We start from the raw sequence: 19706 nt of genomic DNA on the forward strand, positions 1-19706 counted from the left end.
TTCAGTCTTGTCGCCTCTTACTTTACTAAGAGTCTTATATGCTTCAATCTTGTCACCTCTTACATTACTAAGAGTCTTATATGCTTCAATCTTGTCACCTCTTACTTTTCTAAGAGTCTTATATGATTCAATCTTGTCACCTCTTACTTTACTAAGAGCCTTATATGCTTCAATCTTGTCACCTCTTACTTTTCTAAGAGTCTTATATGATTCAATCTTGTCACCTCTTACTTTACTAACAGTCTTATATGCTTCAATCTTGTCACCTCTTACTTTTCCTAGAGTCTTATATGATTCAATCTTGTCGCCTCTTACTTTTCTAAGCGTCTTATATGCTGCAATCGTGTCGCCTCTTACTTTTCTAAGAGTCTTATATGCTTCAATCTTGTCGCCTCTTACTTTTCTAAGAGTCTTATATGCTTCAATCTTGTCACCTCTTAGTTTTCTAAGAGTCTTATATGCTTCAATCTTGTCACCTCTTACTTTTCTAAGAGTCTTATATGCTTCAATCTTGTCACCTCTTACGTTACTAAGAGTCTTATATGCTTCAATCTTGTCACCTCTTACTTTTCTAAGAGTCCTATATGCTTCAATCTTGTCGCCTCTTACTTTTCTAAGAGTCTTATATGCTTCAATCTTGTCGCCTCTTACTTTTCTAAGAGTCTTATATGCTGCAATCTTGTCACCTCTTACTTTTCTAAGAGTCCTATATGCTTCAATCTTGTCGCCTCTTACTTTTCTAAGAGTGTTATATGCTTCAATCTTGTCGCCTCTTACTTTTCTAAGAGTCTTATATGCTTCAGTCTTGTCGCCTCTTACTTTTCTAAGAGTCGTATATGATTCAATCTTGTCACCTCTTACTTTTCTAAGAGTCCTATATGCTTCAATCTTGTCACCTCTTACTTTACTAAGAGTCTTATATGCTTCAATCTTGTCGCCTCTTACTTTTCTAAAAGTCTTATATGCTTCAATCTTGTCACCTCTTACTTTTCTAACAGACTTATATGCTTCAATCTTGACGCCTCTTACTTTTCAAAGAGTCTAATATGCTTCAATCTTGTCGCCTCTTCCTTTTCTAAGAGTCCTATATGCTTCAATCTTGTCACCTCTTACTTTACTAAGAGTCTTATATGCTGCAATCTTGTCGCCTCTTACTTTTATAAGACTGTTATATGCTTCAATCTTGTCGCCTCTTACTTTTCTAAGAGTCTTATATGCTGCAATCTTGTCGCCTCTTACTTTTCTAAGAGTCTTATATGCTTCAATCTTGTCACCTCTTACTTTACTAAGAGTCTTATATGCTTCAATCTTGTCACCTCTTACTTTTCTAAGAGTCCTATATGCTTCAATCTTGTCGCCTCTTACTTTTCTAAGAGTCTTATATGCTTCAATATCGTCGCCTCTTACTTTTCTAAGAGTCTTATATGCTTCAGTCTTGTCGCCTCTTACTTTTCTAAGAGTCTTATATGCTTCAATCTTGTCACCTCTTACTTTACTAAGAGTCTTATATGCTTCAATCTTGTCACCTCTTACTTTTCTAAGAGTCTTATATGATTCAATCATGTCACCTCTTACTTTACTAAGAGCCTTATATGCTTCAATCTTGTCACGTCTTACTTTTCTAAGAGTCTTATATGATGCAATCTTGTCACCTCTTACTTTACTAACAGTCTTATATGCTTCAATCTTGTCACCTCTTACTTTTCCTAGAGTCTTATATGATTCAATCTTGTCGCCTCTTACTTTTCTAAGCGTCTTATATGCTGCAATCGTGTCGCCTCTTACTTTTCTAAGAGTCTTATATGCTTCAATCTTGTCGCCTCTTACTTTTCTAAGAGTCTTATATGCTTCAATCTTGTCACCTCTTACTTTTCTAAGAGTCTTATATGCTTCAATCTTGTCACCTCTTACTTTACTAAGAGTCTTATATGCTGCAATCTTGTCGCCTCTTACTTTTATAAGACTGTTATATGCTTCAATCTTGTCACCTCTTACTTTTCTAAGAGTCCTATATGCTTCAATCTTGTCGCCTCTTACTTTTCTAAGAGTCTTATATGCTGCAATCTTGTCGCCTCTTACTTTTCTAAGAGTCTTATATGCTTCAATCTTGTCACCTCTTACTTTACTAAGAGTCTTATATGCTTCAATCTTGTCACCTCTTACTTTTCTAAGAGTCCTATATGCTTCAATCTTGTCGCCTCTTACTTTTCTAAGAGTCTTATATGCTTCAATATTGTCGCCTCTTACTTTTCTAAGAGTCTTATATGCTTCAGTCTTGTCGCCTCTTACTTTTCTAAGAGTCTTATATGCTTCAATCTTGTCACCTCTTACTTTACTAAGAGTCTTATATGCTTCAATCTTGTCACCTCTTACTTTTCTAAGAGTCTTATATGATTCAATCTTGTCACCTCTTACTTTACTAAGAGCCTTATATGCTTCAATCTTGTCACCTCTTACTTTTCTAAGAGTCTTATATGATTCAATCTTGTCACCTCTTACTTTACTAACAGTCTTATATGCTTCAATCTTGTCACCTCTTACTTTTCCTAGAGTCTTATATGATTCAATCTTGTCGCCTCTTACTTTTCTCAGCGTCTTATATGCTGCAATCGTGTCGCCTCTTACTTTTCTAAGAGTCTTATATGCTTCAATCTTGTCACCTCTTACTTCACAAAGAGTCTAATATCCTTCAATCTTGTCGCCTCTTCCTTTTCTAAGAGTCCTATATGCTTCAATCTTGTCGCCTCTTACTTTTCTAAGAGTCTTATATGCTTCAATCTTGTCACCTCTTACTTTACTAAGAGTCTTATATGCTGCAATCTTGTCGCCTCTTACTTTTATAAGACTGTTATATGCTTCAATCTTGTCGCCTCTTACTTTTCTAAGAGTCCTATATGCTTCAATCTTGTCGCCTCTTACTTTTCTAAGAGTCTTATATGCCGCAATCTTGTCGCCTCTTACTTTTCTAAGAGTCTTATATGCTTCAATCTTGTCACCTCTTACTTTCATAAGAGTCCTATATGCTTCAATCTTGTCACCTCTTACTTTACTAAGAGTCTTTTATGCTGCAATCTTGTCGCCTCTTACTTTTATAAGACTGTTATATGCTTCAATCTTGTCGCCTCTTACTTTTCTAAGAGTCTTATATGCTGCAATCTTGTCGCCTCTTACTTTTCTAAGAGTCTTATATGCTTCAATCTTGTCACCTCTTACTTTACTAAGAGTCTTATATGCTTCAATCTTGTCACCTCTTACTTTTCTAAGAGTCCTATATGCTTCAATCTTGTCGCCTCTTACTTTTCTAAGAGTCTTATATGCTTCAATATAGTCGCCTCTTACTTTTCTAAGAGTCTTATATGCTTCAGTCTTGTCGCCTCTTACTTTTCTAAGAGTCTTATATGCTTCAATCTTGTCACCTCTTACTTTACTAAGAGTCTTATATGCTTCAATCTTGTCACCTCTTACTTTTCTAAGAGTCTTATATGATTCAATCTTGTCACCTCTTACTTTACTAAGAGCCTTATCTGCTTCAATCTTGTCACGTCTTACTTTTCTAAGAGTCTTATATGATGCAATCTTGTCACCTCTTACTTTACTAACAGTCTTATATGCTTCAATCTTGTCACCTCTTACTTTTCCTAGAGTCTTATATGATTCAATCTTGTCGCCTCTTACTTTTCTAAGCGTCTTATATGCTGCAATCGTGTCGCCTCTTACTTTTCTAAGAGTCTTATATGCTTCAATCTTGTCGCCTCTTACTTTTCTAAGAGTCTTATATGCTTCAATCTTGTCACCTCTTACTTTTCTAAGAGTCTTATATGCTTCAATCTTGTCACCTCTTACTTTACTAAGAGTCTTATATGCTGCAATCTTGTCGCCTCTTACTTTTATAAGACTGTTATATGCTCCAATCTTGTCACCTCTTACTTTTCTAAGAGTCCTATATGCTTCAATCTTGTCGCCTCTTACTTTTTAAGAGTCTTATATGCTGCAATCTTGTCGCCTCTTACTTTTCTAAGAGTCTTATATGCTTCAATCTTGTCACCTCTTACTTTACTAAGAGTCTTATATGCTTCAGTCTTGTCGCCTCTTACTTTTCTAAGAGTCTTATATGCTTCAATCTTGTCACCTCTTACTTTACTAAGAGTCTTATATGCTTCAATCTTGTCACCTCTTACTTTTCTAAGAGTCTTATATGATTCAATCTTGTCACCTCTTACTTTACTAAGAGCCTTATATGCTTCAATCTTGTCACCTCTTACTTTTCTAAGAGTCTTATATGATTCAATCTTGTCACCTCTTACTTTACTAACAGTCTTATATGCTTCAATCTTGTCACCTCTTACTTTTCCTAGAGTCTTATATGATTCAATCTTGTCGCCTCTTACTTTTCTCAGCGTCTTATATGCTGCAATCGTGTCGCCTCTTACTTTTCTAAGAGTCTTATATGCTTCAATCTTGTCACCTCTTACTTCACAAAGAGTCTAATATCCTTCAATCTTGTCGCCTCTTCCTTTTCTAAGAGTCCTATATGCTTCAATCTTGTCGCCTCTTACTTTTCTAAGAGTCTTATATGCTTCAATCTTGTCACCTCTTACTTTACTAAGAGTCTTATATGCTGCAATCTTGTCGCCTCTTACTTTTATAAGACTGTTATATGCTTCAATCTTGTCGCCTCTTACTTTTCTAAGAGTCCTATATGCTTCAATCTTGTCGCCTCTTACTTTTCTAAGAGTCTTATATGCTGCAATCTTGTCGCCTCTTACTTTTCTAAGAGTCTTATATGCTTCAATCTTGTCACCTCTTACTTTCATAAGAGTCCTATATGCTTCAATCTTGTCACCTCTTACTTCACTAAGAGTCTTATATGCTTCAATCTTGTCACCTCTTACTTTACTAAGAGTCCTATATGCTTCAATCTTGTCACCTCTTACTTTTCTAAGAGTCCTATATGCATCAATCTTGTCACCTCTTACTTTACTAAGAGTCTTATATGCTTCAATCTAGTCACCTCTTACTTTTCTAAGAGTCTTATATGCTTCAATCTTGTCACCTCTTACTTTTCTAAGAGTCTTATATGCTTCAATCTTGTCACCTCTTACTTTACTAAGAGTCTTATATGCTTCAATCTTGTCACCTCTTACTTTTCTAAGAGTCCTATATGCTTCAATCTTGTCGCCTCTTACTTTTCTAAGAGTCTTATATGCTTCAATCTTGTCGCCTCTTACTTTTCTAAGAGTCTTATATGCTTCAATCTTGTCACCTCTTACTTTTCTAAGAGTCCTATATGCTTCAATCTTGTCGCCTCTTACTTTTCTAAGAGTGTTATATGCTTCAATCTTGTCGCCTCCTACTTTTCTAAGAGTCTTATATGCTTCAATCTTGTCACCTCTTACTTCACAAAGAGTCTAATATCCTTCAATCTTGTCGCCTCTTCCTTTTCTAAGAGTCCTATATGCTTCAATCTTGTCGCCTCTTACTTTTCTAAGAGTCTTATATGCTTCAATCTTGTCACCTCTTACTTTACTAAGAGTCTTATATGCTGCAATCTTGTCGCCTCTTACTTTTATAAGACTGTTATATGCTTCAATCTTGTCGCCTCTTACTTTTCTAAGAGTCCTATATGCTTCAATCTTGTCGCCTCTTACTTTTCTAAGAGTCTTATATGCTGCAATCTTGTCGCCTCTTACTTTTCTAAGAGTCTTATATGCTTCAATCTTGTCACCTCTTACTTTCATAAGAGTCCTATATGCTTCAATCTTGTCACCTCTTACTTCACTAAGAGTCTTATATGCTTCAATCTTGTCACCTCTTACTTTACTAAGAGTCCTATATGCTTCAATCTTGTCACCTCTTACTTTTCTAAGAGTCCTATATGCTTCAATCTTGTCACCTCTTACTTTACTAAGAGTCTTATATGCTTCAATCTAGTCACCTCTTACTTTTCTAAGAGTCTTATATGCTTCAATCTTGTCACCTCTTACTTTTCTAAGAGTCTTATATGCTTCAATCTTGTCACCTCTTACTTTACTAAGAGTCTTATATGCTTCAATCTTGTCACCTCTTACTTTTCTAAGAGTCCTATATGCTTCAATCTTGTCGCCTCTTACTTTTCTAAGAGTCTTATATGCTTCAATCTTGTCGCCTCTTACTTTTCTAAGAGTCTTATATGCTTCAATCTTGTCACCTCTTACTTTTCTAAGAGTCCTATATGCTTCAATCTTGTCGCCTCTTACTTTTCTAAGAGTGTTATATGCTTCAATCTTGTCGCCTCCTACTTTTCTAAGAGTCTTATATGCTTCAGTCTTGTCGCCTCTTATTTTTCTAAGAGTCGTATATGCTTCAATCTTGTCACCTCTTACTTTTCTAAGAGTCCTATATGCTTCAATCTTGGCACCTCTTACTTTACTAAGAGTCTTATGTGCTTCAATCTTGTCGCCTCTTACTTTTCTAAGAGTCTTATATGCTTCAATCTTGTCACCTCTTACTTTTCTAACAGACTTATATGCTTCAATCTTGACGCCTCTTACTTTTCTAAGAGTCCTATATGCTTCAATCTTGTCACCTCTTACTTCACAAAGAGTCTAATATGCTTCAATCTTGTCGCCTCTTCCTTTTCTAAGAGTCCTATATGCTTCAATCTTGTCGCCTCTTACTTTACTAAGAGTCTTATATGCTGCAATCTTGTCGCCTCTTACTTTTATAAGACTGTTATATGCTTCAATCTTGTCACCTCTTACTTTTCTAAGAGTCCTATATGCTTCAATCTTGTCGCCTCTTACTTTTCTAAGAGTCTTATATGCTGCAATCTTGTCGCCTCTTACTTTTCTAAGAGTCTTATATGCTTCAATCTTGTCACCTCTTACTTTCATAAGAGTCCTATATGCTTCAATCTTGTCACCTCTTACTTCACTAAGAGTCTTATATGCTTCAATCTTGTCACCTCTTACTTTACTAAGAGTCCTATATGCTTCAATCTTGTCACCTCTTACTTTTCTAAGAGTCCTATATGCTTCAATCTTGTCACCTCTTACTTTACTAAGAGTCTTATATGCTTCAATCTAGTCACCTCTTACTTTTCTAAGAGTCTTATATGATTCAATCTTGTCGCCTCTTACTTTTCTAAGAGTCTTATATGCTGCACTCTTGTCGCCTCTTACTTTTCTAAGAGCCTTATATGATTCAATCTTGTCATTCTTACTTTTCGAAGAGTCTTATATGCTGCAATCTTGTCGCCTCTTACTTTTCTAAGACTGCTATATGCTTCAATCTTGTCACCTCTTACTTTTCTAAGATTCCTATATGCTTCAATCTTGTCGCCTCTTACTTTTCTAAGAGTCTTATAGGCTGCAATCTTGTCGCCTCTTACTTTTCTAAGAGTCTTATATGCTTCAATCTTGTCACCTCTTACTTTACTAAGAGTCTTATATGCTTCAATCTTGTCACCTCTTACTTTTCTAAGAGTCCTATATGCTTCAATCTTGTCGCCTCTTACTTTTCTAAGAGTCTTATATGCTTCAATCTTGTCGCCTCTTACTTTTCTAAGAGTCTTATATGCTTCAGTCTTGTCGCCTCTTACTTTTCTAAGAGTCTTATATGCTTCAATCTTGTCACCTCTTACTTTACTAAGAGTCTTATATGCTTCAATCTTGTCACCTCTTACTTTTCTAAGAGTCCTATATGCTTCAATCTTGTCGCCTCTTACTTTTCTAAGAGTCTTATATGCTTCAATCTTGTCGCCTCTTACTTTTCTAAGAGTCTTATATGCTTCAATCTTGTCACCTCTTACTTTTCTAAGAGTCCTATATGCTTCAATCTTGTCGCCTCTTACTTTTCTAAGAGTGTTATATGCTTCAATCTTGTCGCCTCTTACTTTTCTAAGAGTCTTATATGCTTCAGTCTTGTCGCCTCTTACTTTTCTAAGAGTCTTATATGCTTCAATTTTGTCACCTCTTACTTTTCTAAGAGTCCTATATGCTTCAATCTTGTCACCTGTTACTTTTCTAAGAGTCCTATATGCTTCAATCTTGTCGCCTCTTACTTTTCTAAGAGTCTTATACGCTGCAATCTTGTCGCCTCTTACTTTTCTAAGAGTCCTATATGCTTCAATCTTGTCACCTCTTCCTTTTCTAAGAGTCCTATATGCTTCAATCTTGTCACCTCTTACTTTACTAAGAGTCTTATATGCTTCAATCTTGTCACCTCTTACTTTACTAAGAGTCCTATATGCTTCAATCTTGTCACCTCTTACTTTTCTAAGAGTCCTATATGCTTCAATCTTGTCACCTCTTACTTTACTAAGAGTCTTATATGCTTCAATCTTGTCACCTCTTACTTTTCTAAGAGTCTTATATGATTCAATCTTGTCGCCTCTTACTTTTCTAAGAGTCTTATATGTTTCAATCTTGTCGCCTCTTACTTTTCTAAGAGTCTTATATGCTTCAGTCTTGCCGCCTCTTACTTTTCTAAGAGTCTTATATGCTTCAATCTTGTCACCTCTTACTTTACTAAGAGTCTTATATGCTTCAATCTTGTCACCTCTTACTTTTCTAAGAGTCCTATATGCTTCAATCTTGTCGCCTCTTACTTTTCTAAGAGTCTTATATGCTTCAATCTTGTCGCCTCTTACTTTTCTAAGAGTCTTATATGCTTCAATCTTGTCACCTCTTACTTTTCTAAGAGTCCTATATGCTTCAATCTTGTCACCTCTTACTTTTCTAAGAGTCCTATATGCTTCAATCTTGTCACCTCTTACTTTTCTAAGAGTCCTATATGCTTCAATCTTGTCACCTCTTACTTTACTAAGAGTCTTATATGCTTCAGTCTTGTCACCTCTTACTTTACTAAGAGTCCTATATGCTTCAATCTTGTCACCTCTTACTTTTCTAAGAGTCCTATATGCTTCAATCGTGTCACCTCTTACTTTACTAAGAGTCTTATATGCTTCAATCTTGTCACCTCTTACTTTTCTAAGAGTCTTACATGATACAATCTTGTCGCCTCTTACTTTTCTAAGAGGCTTATATGCTGCAATCTTGTCGCCTCTTACTTTTCTAAGAGTCTTATATGATTCAATCTTGTCGCCTCTTACTTTTCTAAGAGTCTTATATGCTGCAATCTTGTCGCCTCTTACTTTTCTAAGACTGTTATATGCTTCAATCTTGTCACCTCTTACTTTTCTAAGAGTCCTATATGCTTCAATCTTGTCGCCTCTTACTTTTCTAAGAGTCTTATAGGCTGCAATCTTGTCGCCTCTTACTTTTCTAAGAGTCTTATATGCTTCAATCTTGTCACCTCTTACTTTACTAAGAGTCTTATATGCTTCAATCTTGTCACCTCTTACTTTTCTAAGAGTCCTATATGCTTCAATCTTGTCGCCTCTTACTTTTCTAAGAGTCTTATATGCTTCAATCTTGTCGCCTCTTACTTTTCTAAGAGTCTTATATGCTTCAGTCTTGTCGCATCTTACTTTTCTAAGAGTCTTATATGCTTCAATCTTGTCACCTCTTACTTTACTAAGAGTCTTATATGCTTCAATCTTGTCACCTCTTACTTTTCTAAGAGTCCTATTTGCTTCAATCTTGTCGCCTCTTACTTTTCTAAGAGTCTTATATGCTTCAATCTTGTCGCCTCTTACTTTTCTAAGAGTCTTATATGCTTCAATCTGGTCACCTCTTACTTTTCTAAGAGTCCTATATGCTTCAATCTTGTCGCCTCTTACTTTTCTAAGAGTGTTATATGCTTCAATCTTGTCGCCTCTTACTTTTCTAAGAGTCTTATATGCTTCAGTCTTGTCGCCTCTTACTTTTCTAAGAGTCTTATATGCTTCAATCTTGTCACCTCTTACTTTTCTAAGAGTCCTATATGCTTCAATCTTGTCACCTCTTACTTTACTAAGAATCTTATATGCTTCAATCTTGTCGCCTCTTACTTTTCTAAGAGTCTTATATGCTTCAATCTTGTCACCTCTTTCTTTTCTAACAGACTTATATGCTTCAATCTTGACGCCTCTTACTTTTCAAAGAGTCTAATATGCTTCAATCTTGTCGCCTCTTCCTTTTCTAAGAGTCCTATATGCTTCAATCTTGTCGCCTCTTACTTTTCTAAGAGTCTTATATGCTTCAATCTTGTCACCTCTTACTTTACTAAGAGTCTTATATGCTGCAATCTTGTCGCCTCTTACTTTTATAAGACTGTTATGTGCTTCAATCTTGTCACCTCTTACTTTTCTAAGAGTCCTATATGCTTCAATCTTGTCGCCTCTTACTTTTCTAAGAGTCTTATATGCTGCAATCTTGTCGCCTCTTACTTTTCTAACACTCTTATATGCTTCAATCTTGTCACCTCTTACTTTACTAAGAGTCTTATATGCTTCAATCTTGTCACCTCTTACTTTTCTAAGACTCCTATATGCTTCAATCTTGTCGCCTCTTACTTTTCTAAGAGTCTTATATGCTTCAATATTGTCGCCTCTTACTTTTCTAAGAGTCTTATATGCTTCAGTCTTGTCGCCTCTTACTTTTCTAAGAGTCTTATATGCTTCAATCTTGTCACCTCTTACTTTACTAAGAGTCTTATATGCTTCAATCTTGTCGCCTCTTACTTTTCTAAGAGTCTTATATGCTTCAATCTTGTCACCTCTTACTTTTCTAAGAATCCTATATGCTTCAATCTTGTCGCCTCTTACTTTTCTAAGAGTGTTATATGCTTCAATCTTGTCGCCTCTTACTTTTCTAAGAGTCTTATATGCTTCAGTCTTGTCGCCTCTTACTTTTCTAAGAGTCTTATATGCTTCAATCTTGTCACCTCTTACTTTTCTAAGAGTCCTATATGCTTCAATCTTGTCACCTCTTAATTTACTAAGAGTCTTATATGCTTCAATCTTGTCGCCTCTTACTTTTCTAAGAGTCTTATATGCTTCAATCTTGTCACCTCTTACTTTTCTAACAGACTTATATGCTTCAATCTTGACGCCTCTTACTTTTCTAAGAGTCCTATATGCTTCAATCATGTCACCTCTTACTTTACTAAGAGTCTAATATGCTTCAATCTCGTCGCCTCTTCCTTTTCTAAGAGTCCTATATGCTTCAATCTTGTCACCTCTTACTTTTCTAAGAGTCTTATATGCTTCAATCTTGTCACCTCTTACTTTACTAAGAGTCTTATATGCTGCAATCTTGTCGCCTCTTACTTTTATAAGACTGTTATATGCTTCAATCTTGTCACCTCTTACTTTTCTAAGAGTCCTATATGCTTCAATCTTGTCGCCTCTTACTTTTCTAAGAGTCTTATATGCTGCAATCTTGTCGCCTCTTACTTTTCGAAGAGTCTTATATGCTTCAATCTTGTCACCTCTTACTTTTCTAAGAGTCCTATATGCTTCAACCTTGTCACCTCTTACTTTACTAAGAGTCTTATATGCTTCAATATTGTCACCTCTTACTTTACTAAGAGTCCTATATGTTTCAATCTTGTCACCTCTTACTTTTCTAAGAGTCCTATATGCTTCAATCTTGTCACCTCTTACTTTTCTAAAACTGACATATGCATTAATCTTGTCACCTCTTACTTTTCTAAGAGTCTTATATGATTCAATCTTGTCGCCTCTTACTTTTCTAAGAGTCTTATATGCTGCAATCCTGTCGCCTCTTACTTTTCTAAGAGCCTTATATGATTCAATCTTGTCGCCTCTTACTTTTCGAAGAGTCTTATATGCTGCAATCTTGTCGCCTCTTACTTTTCTAAGACTGTTATATGCTTCAATCTTGTCACCTCTTACTTTTCTAAGATTCCTATATGCTTCAATCTTGTCGCCTCTTACTTTTCTAAGAGTCTTATAGGCTGCAATCTTGTCGCCTCTTACTTTTCTAAGAGTCTTATATGCTTCAATCTTGTCACCTCTTACTTTACTAAGAGTCTTATATGCTTCAATCTTGTCGCCTCTTACTTTTCTAAGAGTCCTATATGCTTCAACCTTGTCACCTCTTACTTTACTAAGAGTCTTATATGCTTCAATCTTGTCACCTCTTAGTTTACTATGAGTCCTATATGCTTCAATCTTGTCACCTCTTACTTTTCTAAGAGTCCTATATGCTTCAATCTTGTCACCTCTTACTTTTCGAAAACTGTCATATGCATTAATCTTGTCACCTCTTACTTTTCAAATAGTCTTATATGATTCAATCTTGTCGCCTCTTACTTTTCTAAGAGTCTTATATGCTGCAATCCTGTCGCCTCTTACTTTTCTAAGAGCCTTATATGATTCAATCTTGTCGCCTCTTACTTTTCTAAGAGTCTTATATGCTTCAATCTTGTCGCCTCTTACTTTTCTAAGAGTCTTATATGCTTCAATCTTGTCACCTCTTACTTTTCTAAGAGTCTTATATGCTTCAATCTTGTCACCTCTTACTTTACTAAGAGTCTTATATGCTGCAATCTCGTCGCCTCTTACTTTTATAAGACTGTTATATGCTTCAATCTTGTCACCTCTTACTTTACTAAGAGTCTTATATGCTTCAATCTTGTCACCTCTTACTTTTCTAAGAGTCTTATATGATTCAATCTTGTCACCTCTAACTTTACTAAGAGCCTTATATGCTTCAATCTTGTCACCTCTTACTTTTCTAAGAGTCTTATATGATTCAATCTTGTCACCTCTTACTTTAGTAACAGTCTTATATGCTTCAATCTTGTCACCTCTTACTTTTCCTAGAGTCTTATATGATTCAATCTTGTCGCCTCTTACTTTTCTCAGCGTCTTATATGCTGCAATCGTGTCGCCTCTTACTTTTCTAAGAGTCTTATATGCTTCAATCTTGTCACCTCTTACTTCACAAAGAGTCTAATATCCTTCAATCTTGTCGCCTCTTCCTTTTCTAAGAGTCCTATATGCTTCAATCTTGTCGCCTCTTACTTTTCTAAGAGTCTTATATGCTTCAATCTTGTCACCTCTTACTTTACTAAGAGTCTTATATGCTGCAATCTTGTCGCCTCTTACTTTTATAAGACTGTTATATGCTTCAATCTTGTCGCCTCTTACTTTTCTGAGAGTCCTATATGCTTCAATCTTGTCGCCTCTTACTTTTCTAAGCGTCTTATATGCTGCAATCTTGTCGCCTCTTACTTTTCTAAGAGTCTTATATGCTTCAATCTTGTCACCTCTTACTTTCATAAGAGTCCTATATGCTTCCATCTTGTCACCTCTTACTTCACTAAGAGTCTTATATGCTTCAATCTTGTCACCTCTTACTTTACTAAGAGTCCTATATGCTTCAATCTTGTCACCTCTTACTTTTCTAAGAGTCCTATATGCTTCAATCTTGTCACCTCTTACTTTACTAAGAGTCTTATATGCTTCAATCTAGTCACCTCTTACTTTTCTAAGAGTCTTATATGCTTCAATCTTGTCACCTCTTACTTTTCTAAGAGTCTTATATGCTTCAATCTTGTCACCTCTTACTTTTCTAAGAGTCCTATATGCTTCAATCTTGTCACCTCTTACTTTACTAAGAGTCTTATATGCTTCAATCTAGTCACCTCTTACTTTTCTAAGAGTCTTATCTGCTTCAATCTTGTCACCTCTTACTTTTCTAAGAGTCTTATATGCTTCAATCTTGTCACCTCTTACTTTACTAAGAGTCTTATATGCTTCAATCTTGTCACCTCTTACTTTTCTAAGAGTCCTATATGCTTCAATCTTGTCGCCTCTTACTTTTCTAAGAGTCTTATATGCTTCAATCTTGACGCCTCTTACTTTTCTAAGAGTCCTATATGCTTCAATCTTGTCACCTCTTACTTTACTAAGAGTCTAATATGCTTCAATCTTGTCGCCTCTTCCTTTTCTAAGAGTCCTATATGCTTCAATCTTGTCGCCTCTTACTTTTCTAAGAGTCTTATATGCTGCAATCTTGTCGCCTCTTACTTTTCGAAGAGTCTTATATGCTTCAATCTTGTCACCTCTTACTTTTCTAAGAGTCCTATATGCTTCAACCTTGTCACCTCTTACTTTACTAAGAGTCTTATATGCTTCAATCTTGTCACCTCTTACTTTACTAAGAGTCCTATATGTTTCAATCTTGTCACCTCTTACTTTTCTAAGAGTCCTATATGCTTCAATCTTGTCACCTCTTACTTTTCTAAAACTGTCATATGCATTAATCTTGTCACCTCTTACTTTTCTAAGAGTCTTATATGATTCAATCTTGTCGCCTCTTACTTTTCTAAGAGTCTTATATGCTGCAATCCTGTCGCCTCTTACTTTTCTAAGAGCCTTATATGATTCAATCTTGTCGCCTCTTACTTTTCGAAGAGTCTTATATGCTGCAATCTTGTCGCCTCTTACTTTTCTAAGACTGTTATATGCTTCAATCTTGTCACCTCTTACTTTTCTAAGATTCCTATATGCTTCAATCTTGTCGCCTCTTACTTTTCTAAGAGTCTTATAGGCTGCAATCTTGTCGCCTCTTACTTTTCTAAGAGTCTTATATGCTTCAATCTTGTCACCTCTTACTTTACTAAGAGTCTTATATGCTTCAATCTTGTCGCCTCTTACTTTTCTAAGAGTCCTATATGCTTCAACCTTGTCACCTCTTACTTTACTAAGAGTCTTATATGCTTCAATCTTGTCACCTCTTACTTTACTATGAGTCCTATATGCTTCAATCTTGTCACCTCTTACTTTTCTAAGAGTCCTATATGCTTCAATCTTGTCACCTCTTACTTTTCTAAAACTGTCATATGCATTAATCTTGTCACCTCTTACTTTTCTAAGAGTCCTATATGCTTCAATCTTGGCACCTCTTACTTTACTAAGAGTCTTATGTGCTTCAATCTTGTCGCCTCTTACTTTTCTAAGAGTCTTATATGCTTCAATCTTGTCACCTCTTACTTTTCTAACAGACTTATATGCTTCAATCTTGACGCCTCTTACTTTTCTAAGAGTCCTATATGCTTCAATCTTGTCACCTCTTACTTCACAAAGAGTCTAATATGCTTCAATCTTGTCGCCTCTTCCTTTTCTAAGAGTCCTATATGCTTCAATCTTGTCGCCTCTTACTTTTCTAAGAGTCTTATATGCTTCAATCTTGTCACCTCTTACTTTACTAAGAGTCTTATATGCTGCAATCTTGTCGCCTCTTATTTTTATAAGACTGTTATATGCTTCAATCTTGTCACCTCTTACTTTTCTAAGAGTCCTATATGCTTCAATCTTGTCGCCTCTTACTTTTCTAAGAGTCTTATATGCTGCAATCTTGTCGCCTCTTACTTTTCTAAGAGTCTTATATGCTTCAATCTTGTCACCTCTTACTTTCATAAGAGTCCTATATGCTTCAATCTTGTCACCTCTTACTTCACTAAGAGTCTTATATGCTTCAATCTTGTCACCTCTTACTTTACTAAGAGTCCTATATGCTTCAATCTTGTCACCTCTTACTTTTCTAAGAGTCCTATATGCTTCAATCTTGTCACCTCTTACTTTACTAAGAGTCTTATATGCTTCAATCTAGTCACCTCTTACTTTTCTAAGAGTCTTATATGATTCAATCTTGTCGCCTCTTACTTTTCTAAGAGTCTTATATGCTGCACTCTTGTCGCCTCTTACTTTTCTAAGAGCCTTATATGATTCAATCTTGTCATTCTTACTTTTCGAAGAGTCTTATATGCTGCAATCTTGTCGCCTCTTACTTTTCTAAGACTGTTATATGCTTCAATCTTGTCACCTCTTACTTTTCTAAGATTCCTATATGCTTCAATCTTGTCGCCTCTTACTTTTCTAAGAGTCTTATAGGCTGCAATCTTGTCGCCTCTAACTTTTCTAAGAGTCTTATATGCTTCAATCTTGTCACCTCTTACTTTACTAAGAGTCTTATATGCTTCAATCTTGTCACCTCTTACTTTTCTAAGAGTCCTATATGCTTCAATCTTGTCGCCTCTTACTTTTCTAAGAGTCTTATATGCTTCAATCTTGTCGCCTCTTACTTTTCTAAGAGTCTTATATGCTTCAGTCTTGTCGCCTCTTACTTTTCTAAGAGTCTTATATGCTTCAATCTTGTCACCTCTTACTTTACTAAGAGTCTTATATGCTTCAATCTTGTCACCTCTTACTTTTCTAAGAGTCCTATATGCTTCAATCTTGTCGCCTCTTACTTTTCTAAGAGTCTTATATGCTTCAATCTTGTCGCCTCTTACTTTTCTAAGAGTCATATATGCTTCAATCTTGTCACCTCTTACTTTTCTAAGAGTCCTATATGCTTCAATCTTGTCGCCTCTTACTTTTCTAAGAGTGTTATATGCTTCAATCTTGTCGCCTCTTACTTTTCTAAGAGTCTTATATGCTTCAGTCTTGTCGCCTCTTACTTTTCTAAGAGTCTAAGATGCTTCAATTTTGTCACCTCTTACTTTTCTAAGAGTCCTATATGCTTCAATCTTGTCACCTGTTACTTTTCTAAGAGTCCTATATGCTTCAATCTTGTCGCCTCTTACTTTTCTAAGAGTCTTATATGCTGCAATCTTGTCGCCTCTTACTTTTCTAAGAGTCTTATATGCTTCAATCTTGTCACCTCTTCCTTATCTAAGAGTCCTATATGCTTCAATCTTGTCACCTCTTACTTTACTAAGAGTCTTATATGCTTCAATCTTGTCACCTCTTACTTTACTAAGAGTCCTATATGCTTCAATCTTGTCACCTCTTACTTTTCTAAGAGTCCTATATGCTTCAATCTTGTCACCTCTTACTTTACTAAGAGTCTTATATGCTTCAATCTTGTCACCTCTTACTTTTCAAAGAGTCTTATATGATTCAATCTTGTCGCCTCTTACTTTTCTAAGAGTCTTATATGCTTCAATCTTGTCGCCTCTTACTTTTCTAAGAGTCTTATATGCTTCAGTCTTGTCGACTCTTACTTTTCTAAGAGTCTTATATGCTTCAATCTTGTCACCTCTTACTTTACTAAGAGTCTTATATGCTTCAATCTTGTCACCTCTTACTTTTCTAAGAGTCCTATATGCTTCAATCTTGTCGCCTCTTACTTTTCTAAGAGTCTTATATGCTTCAATCTTGTCGCCTCTTACTTTTCTAAGAGTCTTATATGCTTCAATCTTGTCACCTCTTACTTTTCTAAGAGTCCTATATGCTTCAATCTTGTCACCTCTTACTTTTCTAAGAGTCCTATATGCTTCAATCTTGTCGCCTCTTACTTTTCTAAGAGTCTTATATGCTTCAATCTTGTCACCTCTTACTTTTCTAAGAGTCCTATATGCTTCAATCTTGTCACCTCTTACTTTACTAAGAGTCTTATATGCTTCAATCTTGTCACCTCTTACTTTACTAAGAGTCCTATATGCTTCAATCTTGTCACCTCTTACTTTTCTAAGAGTCCTATATGCTTCAATCGTGTCACCTCTTACTTTACTAAGAGTCTTATATGCTTCAATCTTGTCACCTCTTACTTTTCTAAGAGTCTGATATGATACAATCTTGTCGCCTCTTACTTTTCTAAGTGGCTTATATGCTGCAATCTTGTCGCCTCTTACTTTTCTAAGACTGTTATATGCTTCAATCTTGTCACCTCTTACTTTTCTAAGATTCCTATATGCTTCAATCTTGTCGCCTCTTACTTTTCTAAGAGTCTTATAGGCTGCAATCTTGTCGCCTCTAACTTTTCTAAGAGTCTTATATGCTTCACTCTTGTCACCTCTTACTTTACTAAGAGTCTTATATGCTTCAATCTTGTCACCTCTTACTTTTCTAAGAGTCCTATATGCTTCAATCTTGTCGCCTCTTACTTTTCTAAGAGTCTTATATGCTTCAATCTTGTCGCCTCTTACTTTTCTAAGAGTCTTATATGCTTCAGTCTTGTCGCCTCTTACTTTTCTAAGAGTCTTATATGCTTCAATCTTGTCACCTCTTACTTTACTAAGAGTCTTATATGCTTCAATCTTGTCACCTCTTACTTTTCTAAGAGTCCTATATGCTTCAATCTTGTCGCCTCTTACTTTTCTAAGAGTCTTATATGCTTCAATCTTGTCGCCTCTTACTTTTCTAAGAGTCATATATGCTTCAATCTTGTCACCTCTTACTTTTCTAAGAGTCCTATATGCTTCAATCTTGTCGCCTCTTACTTTTCTAAGAGTGTTATATGCTTCAATCTTGTCGCCTCTTACTTTTCTAAGAGTCTTATATGCTTCAGTCTTGTCGCCTCTTACTTTTCTAAGAGTCTAAGATGCTTCAATTTTGTCACCTCTTACTTTTCTAAGAGTCCTATATGCTTCAATCTTGTCACCTGTTACTTTTCTAAGAGTCCTATATGCTTCAATCTTGTCGCCTCTTACTTTTCTAAGAGTCTTATATGCTGCAATCTTGTCGCCTCTTACTTTTCTAAGAGTCTTATATGCTTCAATCTTGTCACCTCTTCCTTATCTAAGAGTCCTATATGCTTCAATCTTGTCACCTCTTACTTTACTAAGAGTCTTATATGCTTCAATCTTGTCACCTCTTACTTTACTAAGAGTCCTATATGCTTCAATCTTGTCACCTCTTACTTTTCTAAGAGTCCTATATGCTTCAATCTTGTCACCTCTTACTTTACTAAGAGTCTTATATGCTTCAATCTTGTCACCTCTTACTTTTCAAAGAGTCTTATATGATTCAATCTTGTCGCCTCTTACTTTTCTAAGAGTCTTATATGCTTCAATCTTGTCGCCTCTTACTTTTCTAAGAGTCTTATATGCTTCAGTCTTGTCGACTCTTACTTTTCTAAGAGTCTTATATGCTTCAATCTTGTCACCTCTTACTTTACTAAGAGTCTTATATGCTTCAATCTTGTCACCTCTTACTTTTCTAAGAGTCCTATATGCTTCAATCTTGTCGCCTCTTACTTTTCTAAGAGTCTTATATGCTTCAATCTTGTCGCCTCTTACTTTTCTAAGAGTCTTATATGCTTCAATCTTGTCACCTCTTACTTTTCTAAGAGTCCTATATGCTTCAATCTTGTCACCTCTTACTTTTCTAAGAGTCCTATATGCTTCAATCTTGTCGCCTCTTACTTTTCTAAGAGTCTTATATGCTTCAATCTTGTCACCTCTTACTTTTCTAAGAGTCCTATATGCTTCAATCTTGTCACCTCTTACTTTACTAAGAGTCTTATATGCTTCAATCTTGTCACCTCTTACTTTACTAAGAGTCCTATATGCTTCAATCTTGTCACCTCTTACTTTTCTAAGAGTCCTATATGCTTCAATCGTGTCACCTCTTACTTTACTAAGAGTCTTATATGCTTCAATCTTGTCGCCTCTTACTTTTCTAAGAGTCTTATATGCTGCAATCTTGTCGCCTCTTACTTTTCTAAGAGTCTTATATGCTTCAATCTTGTCACCTCTTCCTTATCTAAGAGTCCTATATGCTTCAATCTTGTCACCTCTTACTTTACTAAGAGTCTTATATGCTTCAATCTTGTCACCTCTTACTTTACTAAGAGTCCTATATGCTTCAATCTTGTCACCTCTTACTTTTCTAAGAGTCCTATATGCTTCAATCTTGTCACCTCTTACTTTACTAAGAGTCTTATATGCTTCAATCTTGTCACCTCTTACTTTTCAAAGAGTCTTATATGATTCAATCTTGTCGCCTCTTACTTTTCTAAGAGTCTTATATGCTTCAATCTTGTCGCCTCTTACTTTTCTAAGAGTCTTATATGCTTCAGTCTTGT

Source organism: Heterodontus francisci, unplaced genomic scaffold, assembly GCF_036365525.1.
Source record: "Heterodontus francisci isolate sHetFra1 unplaced genomic scaffold, sHetFra1.hap1 HAP1_SCAFFOLD_167, whole genome shotgun sequence".
In the NCBI taxonomy this organism is placed as follows: Eukaryota; Metazoa; Chordata; class Chondrichthyes; order Heterodontiformes; family Heterodontidae; genus Heterodontus; species Heterodontus francisci.